Here is an 11,781-nt window from a genome sequence, read left to right on the forward strand (position 1 = left end):
TCCCAATATGGTTACAGGTACACACTTTTCAGCCACACGGGCATTAACATCTATTATGTAGAGGTATTACTCTTATGGCGTTGAATACTAAATAAGAGTAAGACCACTGGGTTAATGCCAGTGGTTAAATTAAAACCACAAAAAGAGAAATCCTGGGTAGCGCTGTCTATGTTTGCTGGCACAGTGTCACTTCCTGGTTCCCCTAGCGCATCTCTGTGAAAGTCCCAGCCTGTAGCTGAAGATCATGTGTGTGCACCACGTCACCCGGTACAGTCCCAACGTACGTTTCGCAGCACTTGGACACGGGGACATGGTTCCCTCCATCTAGTGTCCATTGTGTTTCATTATAAATATTTACTCCATTTACAGACAACGCCATGTTTCTCCCATAGCTTTTTTACAGCTAAATTTCACACTTTATTTTTTTTTTTTAAGACAAGACTACTGTTAATCAGGAAGTATGGAACATATTCTGTTACTAGTCTACCTCCTAGTAAATATGGTTATTTGTCTTATATGGTAGTGTGTTTTGTCTCTCTCCTCACCCCTTGCACTACGAATATGCTTGCATCTCATCTGGGAACCATTTGCAATGCATGCATTTCAGTAAATTACCCGGTCTGGAACAGATTATAAGAAGCATAGTTAATTTCCTGATTGCTATATTACAGCAAACGATGAGACTATGATGTAATTTGATCCATTTTATATAATATGCAGGTCAATGAGAGAACCTTGTAAAAAGCAGATTTATTGCAGTGAGCAAAACTGAGCGCCTACTGTTGTATACTATAAGCAGAATAGACTACAAAGATGACACTATATGGTCCTTATTTAGCACATAGGACTTACAAAATGCTACACCTGAATTCTTTTAACCTTTTGAATGACAACATCTTTGAGAGATGTTCAAAATATCTGCTAAAAATGCCAGCTTTTATTCACATTTGTTATATAAATTCAATAAAAAAATGTTGTGTAAAAAATATTCTATTCCCTATATAAAGTAAAAATTGCAAGTCATTATGATGAATGAAAATGTTTGCTTGGCAATTTTGACACCTAGAGGACAAATTCACTCGGCATTCAAAGGGTTAAAACATAGAATTTGAGGGCACATAAGAAGTAGAGGTACTTATGTAATATCTGGGCTCCCGTTTTTCTTATGAGACCGTGTCCCCTCGCGGGGCTCGCTGCGCTCACCACGCTTCGGGCACGGTGGCTCGCTGCGCTCGCCACACTATATAAAATCAACTCCATGCGTAGTTGGATAGTAGGGGTATGAAAAAATGGGGTTCATTTAACATGGGAGCCCAGATAGTACATAAGTACCGAAGTAGAAGCACTTGGCCCATCTAGTCTGCCCCTTTTTTTAAACGTTACCTTAAACCAGTGGTTCTCAACCTCGGTCCTCGGGGACCCCCAACAGTGCACGTTTTCCAGGTCTCCAAACAGAATCACAGGTGAAATAATTAGCTCCACTTGTGATCTTTTAAAATGTGCCAGTGAGTAATTAGTGCACCTGTGATTCTGTGTGGAGACCTGGAAAACATGCACTGTTGGGGGTCCCTGAGGAACAAAGTTGAGAACCACTGCCTTAATCCATATTTGATCCTTATCTATTTGTAAGGTTATCAATATGCCTATCCCGAGCATGTTTAAATTGCTCTACTGTATTTGCCTCTATCACCTCTGATGGGAGGCTATTCCACTTATCCCACAACTGTTTCTGTTAAGTAATTTTTCCTCAAATTTCCCCTGAATCTTCCTCCCTCTAGTGTCAGTGCATGTCCTCGTGTTCTGTTGCTCCTCTTCCTGTGAAGAATGTCTCCCACCTGCACCTTGTTAACAACCCTTGATATATTTGAAAGTTTCTATCATGTCCCCCCTTTCCCTTCTTTGCTCTAAACTAGTGGTAGCCAACCCTAGCCCTCGAGAGCTACCAACAGTTCACATTTTCCAGACAACCTAGCTGCTGCACAGCTGCACTCATTAATCACTGACACATTTTAAAAGATACACAGATGGAGCTAATTAGCTCACTTGTGATTCTGTGAGGAGACCTGCAAAACATGCACTGTTGGTAGCTCTCAAGGACTAGGGTTGGCTACCCCAGCTCTAAACTATACTTAAGATCTTTCAGTATTTCCTGGTGGATCAGGCTGATTGGATTCCTGCATAATAATAACGGTGTGTACACATGGTGCAATATGGTCGCTGAGCAATTTTGGCTGAATATCTCTCAGCAATATATTTATTGCTCAGTTTACTGGCTTAATACTGTATCACTCAGCAATATATTGCTCAGTGTACTGTTTTAATCAGGGCCCAGCAATTTTGGCTGAATATTGCAAGGTATTCTGTTTCTACCTCATTTTGACTAGAAATCGCTGGTGCACAGTGCATTGTGCACTAGCGACCAGCAATTTTTAGCCATAATCCCTGCGACCATTAAAGCCCTGTACACACGGGGCGATTTAAGCCATTATCTCTGGCTAAATGGTCACTGAGCAATCATATCACCAGTGTATTTTTTGTGTTGTGGGAGATGAATCTCTAGGAGCACGCTCCCGCAGCCAGCTGGGAGCGTGAAAACACTGACCCCTTTAAGGTTAAACCGGGATTTTGAATTAAAGTGGTTTTTAGAACAGTTCACATTGCTTCTCACAATTCCTATACAGGTTGAGTATCCCTTATCCAAAATGCTCGGGACCAGGAGAATTTTGGATAACGGATTATTCCGTATTTCGGAATATTTTAATATTTCAATGATGTATTTTGAAGTATCTTGCATTTATGCTGTATAAACACATAATATACACACAAATATATTTTATTACCACATAAAATACACACAAATATATTTTATTTGTTCAAAAAACAAGGTTTCAAAACGTGAAACAAAATTTGTGTACTATCTCAGCACTGAATTTGAATGCCAAACAATCATTGTCTTGCACATATATAGTGCCAGTAACATATCATTCCCTCAGTAGTGCTGTTACAAATGTCCCCAGTGAGTTTTTAGCAAAAAAAAAATTTTTTTTCACTTTCTGGAATGTCTGGTTTTCGGAATAATTCGGATAACGGATATTCGGATACGGGATACTCGACCTGTATCAAATATTTTATGCTGTCATTTTGTTATTTTAATATAAGTATTTTATTTTTGTCTCCTTAACTACTACATCATTTACGTTGTTTGGGACTATATAAAGAATGGACTGACTACTTCCTGCCTATTTGAACACATATTGATCCGCAATGGTAAACTCCTCCGCTTCCTTTAGCGGCAGAATGGCCCCCTGACCATTTCCAGTAATCACGAGGTAACTTCTGTCAGAAGCGGGGCATAGCGGACGTCCGGTCATAGCACCAGGAGGACTTGTAGTGGAAGTGGGGCATACCGGACTTCCAGTCAATGGCCAGTTCCGCTTACCACTTGCACGCTGCCCACCATGTTTCCACATATGTTGTTTCTCTTGTTAATTGTTTGTTAATCATTTGGGGCATAAAAGGAGGACTGTTACCCATACCCACCACACTTCTGAAGAAGGGCCAGTGCCTCAGAAATGCGTTAAGAGTGGGTACTTACCTGCACTCCTTCAGGCTCTAATGCAGACTTCTGCTTGTGCCTGCTGAGAGGATCCTATACTGGCCTTGTGGGTCCTTTCACCCTCGTAACCTTGTTAACACCCTTGAGGAGGCCTGTATACAGTTTGATGCAGTATTGCCTTTTAGAGTTGATTCATGCGCTTTTATACAGCTGCCTATTGTGACTTTCATGTAAAAAATTTAATTTGTTTTTATACTTAAGTACGACACTAGATGGCTCTTTGTTCCTCACCCCCAATGTGATACCCAATGTTTGGGTTAGGGGTGTTTTATGCGTTGTCTTTTCAGACACAATTCGATCCTCAATTGATTGGAAATTCTTTGCTTCATGCCCAAAAAGTTATGTATTTTTAACTAATTTATCACTTTGGTTTATGTAAACACCAACAAACAGCACCAATCATTCACAGGCTTTCATTTTTCACCAATTGTCCTTGTAGTGGTTTGACAAACACTATTCTGTGAACTGATAGCTGCACATCTAAAGACTTGCGCTATTTCTTGGATCATTATTTTTGCCAACTTGCCCTTCATGGCTTTGCTTTTGCTTCTGGCCCTGAAGGTTTGCCAAAACTCTCTTCTTTATAGCTGTCAGAATTTTCCTCAGTATTTCCACCCGAAAATACTTTATTTGGGCATACTTACTGGTCTTAAATCAACTACTGCCCTGAAAGCATCCAACTATACACAGGTGTGACTAAAACCATTCTCTACAGGGTTTATAGTTGTGACTGCTTGGATACTAAGAAACTTTGCTAAACTGTCCATTTAGAGCTTTGTACTCTACTGAAACATGTGAAATACTTGACCATCTTGACCCCATGTCCACAACCCTTCTGTCCTAAATAATTTAATCAGAAACTTAACAATTTGCCCCCTACTGGAATATGAAGCAGGAACTAAACAATTTTGGACTGTCTTGATGTACTAGTCTAGGACGGTGCTTCATAAGGACTGTCTAGTCCTGAGGTAGCCAACCCTAGACCTCGAGAGCTACCAACAGTGCATGTTTTGCAAGTCTCACAGAATCACAAGTGAGCTAATTAGCTCCATCTGTGTATCTTTTAAAATGTGTGAGTGATTAATGATTGCAGCTGTGCAGCAGCTAGGTTGTCTGGAAAATGTGCACTGTTGGTAGCTCTCGAGGGCTAGGGTTGGCTACCACTGGTCTAGTCTATAGCTCATAACTTCCCTGTAAAGGTGAAAGCAGATATCAGATTTTGTTGTACTGTAGTAGTCTATTTCAGCATCTATCAGTTGCTGTATCTTCTGAATCAGACAACAATTTGTTGTCAAACAGGAGAGTTCCTTCAAAAGACAGCTTCATTTTTGGATTACACATCAGCAGACCACAAATGCAGCTAAAGTGCCCTTCAGGCCACCACCCCTGATGTCACAGTATTTTTAGAAATTAAACAAGGTCTATGGAGACCTCGCACAGATATTTACCAGCTTTTGCTCTTCCTCAAAAACAATGATTTTTTTCAGCCATTGTGCAACCTCCTGTAATTGACTTGAGGGTTGAACTGGAATGACCTCAGGCTGGCAGCAAATCAGCACAAAACACCATATCCCTTTTCAGCAGCCAAAGTCTTATCCCAGGCTTTCAACTGCGTCTTTTTACAGGGCTTTTGCTTCCCAGTTTTAGACTGTCACCACCTTAACTAAAGTACAGAAAAAATGCAGCATCTTTAATAAGGGTGTTGTATACTAGGTTGACCCCAAAAGGTTAGACACTGGAAAGGTTAAATGGAGTTCTTAATTTGTTTTTTTGGTGTCAGTGGTGAAACCTGAACATGTGGATGCTTAATTAGTGTACCACATCTGCTTGCATGGGTCAGGTGCCCACTGCGCTCACCACACATTACTGTTCCCAATCTGAAGTCCACGTGGATGGTAAAGTATGAAAGAATTTAAAAAAAAATTCCCCAAAACTCATGTTGACTTTCATTTGTTGGACATAACCGTGTCAACCTTCTGCTTGTTGTTCTTTTAACCATGTCGACCTTTTGCTTGTTGACTTTATGTATGTAGACCTAGACAGTGGAAGGGTACTCACTCTGGGATCCCGACTGTCGGAACGTCCCAAAAGTAGGAATCCCAGGCAGTTTTCCCTTGATCCGACGGTTGGAAAATGTCAGTGACAATCTGCGGCCGTTTCTGACAAAACAGATCCGACTTAACATAGCCGATGACAGCAGCATTGACTAGGCGAATGATGATAGATGCCACATTTGTAAAATAAGAATGGAAATCTCCACCAACTAATATGCTGTTAAAACCAGATTGTGTTAGTGACTAAAACCAACAAGATTTTATGTACATTAAGGTGTTGCCACAAAGTGGATAGGTACCATCTTTAGAGAATTGCCGCAATGGTTCTACTAGCTAGATATACTAAACATTGGCTTCACAAAGCTGTATTTTCCAGCAGAATTTAAAACCGCTATCATATTAAAAAGAAAAGTGCCATTTAAACTCCTGTGGGCAAAAAATGCATTCTGAAGCTTTAAAAACAGCGGTTTAGTAAACATAAAGCTTTGTTTCAAACATGGCTTTTCATTGAAAAATGACTGCATGCAGACCTTTTTGTATTTTTTTTTTTTTTTAAATCAAGAAATGCTTGGCAGTCCATTTTGTACCAATAAAACTGAACCAATTGCATTTAGTTATGTATTGCTCTTTTGATATTGTTTACCTATATTGTTAACCTTATAAAAACAGTAAGATTTTGTTAAATACAAGGAGCAAGTGAAATCTGTATAACATTGTTGCAGAAGTCAGGTAAAAATGTATTTGCCATTTTTAAGACAATGGATACATTAAAATTGCCTCTAGGGGAGGAGGGAAGTTCTTGCACTGTACAGTTTGGGCTCAGCAGAGCTAGAATACCGATCTGACATGCCATCTAGATGTGACAGGCTTTGACAGATAACATTTTGTCAATTCTTCATTGCCAATATTTTGCAGGGAAAGAGATTATTAACTCAATTTATAGCTGTAGAGACTGCCAACACATTCAATAGACCTCTAAGGGAAATATAAAGCAAACATGGTCAAGCAAGCTGCAATGAATGCTTAATTTTAGTAGATTTGGCATTTTTATTTCAATTTTAAATAGAAATGCCTCTTATCTTTTATTCCCCTCAACCTATAGGTCCGTATTCAATGCGGTCGGCGAGGGGGTTAAACGGTGGGGATCACCTAAAACAAGCGATCCTACTGTAGCTGTTTAATTACCGCGTCGGCCTCTCATGTTCTATGTTTTGGGGGAATCCTCACGGTAAGAAGACGGTGAGGATTCCACCAAAACAGCGAGGCTTGCAGATAATGCAGGGGGCCCGCTGCATTTAGCCGCGAGTCTCGCTATTTCAGCGGCCGCATACGCCGTTCCCCCTCGATCCAAAAATGGAGCGAGGGGGAATCGGTGTATGCAGGGGGGCGGGGGGGGGGGGTTCAGTTGAATACTGAGCCTGCAAGCTGCGTCAGCGAGCAGGCAGCGCTGCTCGTTGTCACAGCTCGCCATCAACATTGAATATACAAACTACACAAAAAGAACACAGTAAGTATATGCAGGTGCACTTTTTGAAGTGCACCCGCATATACTTACGGTGTTCTTTTTGTGTAGTTTGTCTAATATGAAGTAGTGGGTGGCACCTCCCTCAATAACAAATTATTAAAGGAAAAAACTTTTTCCCAGAAAATTCTATTTGAAGTGGAGAAATAAGTCACTAGTGCTAAAAGAATAAAAGTGGTGTGGGTACTCTTTACATGTTTTTGCAACATTGAATATATCCCATAGTGCAGTGGTTCCCAAACTGTGTGCCTGGGCACCCTGTGGTGCCCTCAGGACACTTGCACGGGTGCCCTGGGTTGGTAGTCCAGGACCAACTCAAATTATTTATGGTCAAAGTAACAGGCAAAACCAGTGCTTGAGGCTTCCAATCATAATTTATGTGGACAGACAGAAGCAAATACTGTCCCTTACCACAGAATTGAACCTAGGAATGACAATCAAATTATGTTATTTAATATTTTTTTCAAAATAGGTCAATAAAAAACTTTTGGCCTAGGGGTGACGCTAAAAAATTCTGATTCTCTAGGGTGCTGTAATTCAAAAAAGTTTGGGAACCACTGCCGTTGTGAATTCCAGTTGCAACCTCTAGTACTAAAGAGTCAGCAGTGTAACTTGTACACAGTATATATAATCTAAAAGTGTATGATGCAAAAGAGGAAGTAGTTAGTAGTAGATTGGGGTAGGGTGGGAGGTAAGGTATGCCTAAAGGGTTAGGTCATACAGGGTGGGGGGTGGGGTATGTGTTGTTTTATGTCAGTGTTTATGTTTGAACGGCGCGGCCCTACTCTCCCCACATATTCCCTCATGACACAATGGATAAGGAAGGAGTCAGTCGAATTGCACTGGGATGGTTAGGATAATGACGTGGAACGTCAGAGGCATAAATAACAAGATTAAAAGAACATTGGTCTTGAACCAGTGTAAACACTATGCCTCTGACATTGTATGTCTCCAAGAGACGCATCTGACCGTGGACCGTCTGGCTTCCCTTAAACGCCAATGGATAGGTGCCGCCTTTCATGCCCCATTCTCCACCCATTCTAGGGGGGTCTCGATTCTTATAAAAAAGTCTGTGCCCTTTGTGTGCCGTAAAAAAGAGATCAATGCTGGGGGAAGATTCATTTTTTTGGATTGCTCCATTAACCATATAGATTTTTGTTTGCTTGCCGTTTACATACCCCCTCCCTCTTCCCTAGGTGTATTAAATAAGGCAGTTGAGTTTGTGGCGGCTTGCCCTAATCATAATGTGATATGTCTAGGGGATTTTAATATGGTCCTCTCACCCCAGCTGGACAAGTGGTCTAAGGGTTCGGTAAGGCAGGGAACTGGTAAGAGTAGTCTAGCAGAATTTATGAATAGTGTAGGGTGGCGGGACCCATGGAGAATTAGGCATCCAGAGCAGCAACAGTACTCCTGTTATTCCATGACATACGGGTCCTTCTCAAGAATAGATCTAATTTTTGTTTCGGATACCGTGCTTAACAGGATTACTGATGTGTCATACAAAGCTCGGGGTATATCCGACCATTCACCACTGATAATGGAGCTTGACTTGGAGATGCGAGAGGGATTCCGTCCGTGGAAACTCCAGTCCTTTTGGGTATCCCAGATAAATCAGGAGGAGCTAAGGGATGAAATAGCTGGATTTTTTGAGATTAATCATGGTACATCACGTAACTCCGTCTTATGGGATGCATTTAAAGCTTATTTACGGGGGCTACTTATCAAAAAGATTGCATATATTAAAAAACAGCACAGAAGTAAAATCAATAAATTGGAGGAAGAAACGGTACAGAAGGAGAACCAATATTTAATCAGTGGGATGGAAGATGATAAGGTATTATGGGAAAAAGCCCAAACCGCGTGGACGGATTATTTACAAGAAGTCACAAGTCGTAGAGTTATTGAGAATAGTCACCAGTGGTACCAGAACGCCGATAGAGGGGGGAGATTACTGGCATATCTAGCAAAGCAAGATAGGCCCTCTAACATTATACATATGATTAAGGGTCGCGAAGCTGACCTATTCACTACTCCTGAAATAGTGGAGGAATTTGCCCTCTTCTATAGAGATGTTTACAGCTCCCAGGCCAATAAAGGCTCAATCGAAATCGATAACTATTTAAGTACAGTGAAACTACCTGGCCTCTCTGCAAGTGCTAGGGAGATGCTCGAGGCGCCAATACAGTTACATGAGGTGACATCGGCCATTAAGTCGCTCCCTAAGGGGAAGGCTCCAGGTCTTGATGGCATCCCGGGGGAACTAGTCCAGGCACTGATAGCAACATTTGCCCCTCGATTGTTGGGTACTTTTCAGGACATGGTGAAGGAGGATAAACGCCCCGCCTCTATGCAAGAAGCATCCATTGTGGTAATTTTAAAAAGCGACAAAGATCCCACCATGGTTGAGTCCTATCGACCCATATCCCTTATCTCCACTGACGCGAAAATATTCGCGAAGATACTCGCTAATAGATTGAGTAAGGTTATAGAAGAATTAATACACCCCGATCAAACCGGGTTTATCGCAGGTAAATCTACAAGTATTAATTTAAGAAGAGTCTTCTCGTATCTCCAGGCTGTGGCAGCTCGAAGGTCCGAAGCTCTGCTGGCGTCTTTTGACGCCTGCAGGGCTTTCGACTCAGTTGAATGGCCGTACCTTTGGGGCACTCTAAGGGCATTTGGTTTTGGTCAAAATTTTATAAATTGGGTTTCATTGTTATATAAAGATCCTAGGGCAAGAGTGACGATCAATGGGCATACCTCCCCTTCATTTCCCATGACCAGGGGCACTCGTCAGGGTTGTCCCCTTTCCCCCCTCCTATTCGCCTTGGCAATTGAGCCTCTAGCATGTCTATTGAGAACTACATTGGCGGGTAGGAGGGGAGAGGAGGGTAAGGGACTCAATATGGTTGCCCTGTATGCGGACGACCTGTTGGTAGGGCTTGGTAATCCTCAGAGGGATCTGCATCCCATAATTGATCTCCTCCAAAGCTTCGGGTTGGTTTCAGGTCTTAAGATAAACTGGCAGAAATCAAATATGATGGTGTTAGGAAAGGATATTGAGTTTATAGATAGTACCAATGCCTTAGTCAAAGTGGACAGATTCAAATATTTGGGGGTGATTGTCTCGAAGGCCCCAGGCGCTTACGCTCAGGACAATTTAAACCCAAAAATAGAGGTTATTAAGAAGCAATGTAGAGGGTGGTCCAAACTCCCATTAACGCTAATGGGACGAATTAACCTGATAAAGATGTTGATCCTCCCAAAAGTATTATATGTCCTTCAACAGTCCCCTGTGTATATCAGCGACGCTTATTTTAAGAAACTAAATAGTATTCTCACGTCTTTCATTTGGAAGGGCAAAAGGCCCAGGATAAAGTTATCAATACTTGGGAGGGAGAAGGAGAAGGGAGGTTTGGCGTTTCCAAATTTTAAGAGATATTATAGGGCTGCCCAGCTGCTGCACCTTCAAGCCTGGGTCAGGGAAGGGCAAGGTACCCGTGAACTTGACGAACTAATGGACGTAACTAAATCTGGAAGATGCCCCCTACAGATATTATTGGCGGGTGAGGTCCCAAATAGCTCTCCCCCGATAGTGAGGCAGGCTGTTAAAATCTGGAATCAGGCCCGCAGCATGGTTAAATATGCAGGGACAGACCCAGAAATAGAAATTTTTGCAATTGATACTTTGGGTAAGCTTAAGAGCCAGGGGGTGGGTGGTATTTGGAACAAATTTGGGGTGGTAAAGTTGGGTCAATTATATGAGGATGGCATTTTTAAGTCATTTGAACAATTGAAAATAGAATTCAAGTTGCCCAATACGATATTCTATAGCTATCTGCAGGTTAGGAGCGCAGTGGGTCGATGGAGAAGGGGGAGAGAAGAATGGTTAGTAGAGGACCCAGTGAAACTCCTAGTTCGAAAATTAGGTATTAGTAAACGGGTATCTAAGTTATATAGGTACCTGGGATCACTGGAGGAGGAAGATCAGTTAGTACCTCTTAAGATGAAATGGGCTAAAGAGATTCCTAATATTGATGGAAGTGGGTGGAGAAGGGCTCTGGCAGCTACCAACAATGCCACAAATTCTATACGTATAAGACAGGTACACTATAATATTCTTCATAGAACATATATTACTCCTAGCAAACTTAAGAAGTTCTGTGGGTCTAACCCGGATAAATGTGTGAAGTGTGGACTACCAAATGCAACATTTTGGCATCTTTTGTGGCAATGTGAACATGTGCAGGGGTTTTGGGAAAATGTCATTTCGGCAGTAGATAGTATGGGGATCCCAGCAGAGGTCTGTTCCGGTATGAATGCGGTACTGGGGATCTGGGATGTGGAAGGACTCCCTAGTGAAGTAAGATTATTGGCCGGAAACCTCTTTGCTATTGCCAAGGTGATTATAGCAAGGTATTGGATGGCGCAGAATGGCCCTATCTTTGTAGAATGGATTAATTTAGTAAACATAACCTATGCTCATGAAAGATTTGTTTATGCGTCAAGGAATGCTAGCAATAAGTTCCATAAGGTTTGGCACAGATGGCATGTCTCAGAGTTTTTTAGATTGGGTTAGGGTAGGG

The sequence above is a fragment of the Crinia signifera genome, chromosome 4 (genome assembly GCF_055691185.1).
Source record: "Crinia signifera chromosome 4, ASM5569118v1, whole genome shotgun sequence".
Taxonomy (NCBI): domain Eukaryota; kingdom Metazoa; phylum Chordata; class Amphibia; order Anura; family Myobatrachidae; genus Crinia; species Crinia signifera.